The sequence below is a fragment of the Calidris pugnax genome, unplaced genomic scaffold (genome assembly GCF_001431845.1).
Source record: "Calidris pugnax isolate Ruff unplaced genomic scaffold, ASM143184v1 scaffold36, whole genome shotgun sequence".
Lineage (NCBI taxonomy): Eukaryota > Metazoa > Chordata > Aves > Charadriiformes > Scolopacidae > Calidris > Calidris pugnax.
The window spans coordinates 3,405,702-3,405,918 of NW_015090825.1; the positions used below are offsets into that span (position 1 = coordinate 3,405,702).

The 217-nt window shown below is 75.6% G+C and overlaps 1 protein-coding gene across 1 annotated transcript in view; it reads right to left on the reverse strand.

Moving 5' to 3' along the window:
* The window catches only part of PARVB (parvin beta), a 75,150-nt gene that overhangs the window by 74,282 nt on the left and 651 nt on the right, over positions 1–217 (reverse strand). The gene's annotated exons all lie outside the window — the stretch shown is intronic.

Genomic DNA, 217 nt, shown 5'->3' on the forward strand with positions numbered 1-217 from the left:
CAGCGAACCGCCCCGGGGGTTGCCTGAGGGGCTGGGTGGGCAACGAAGCGCCCCGGGGGTTGCCCGAGGAGCCAGGGGGCAGCGAACCGCCCCGGGGGTTGCCTGAGGGGCTGGGTGGACAACGAAGCGCCCCGGGGGTTGCCTGACGGGCTGGGTGGGCAAGGAAGCGCCCCGGGGGTTGCCGGACGGGCACCGAAGCGCCCCAGGGGTTGCCTGA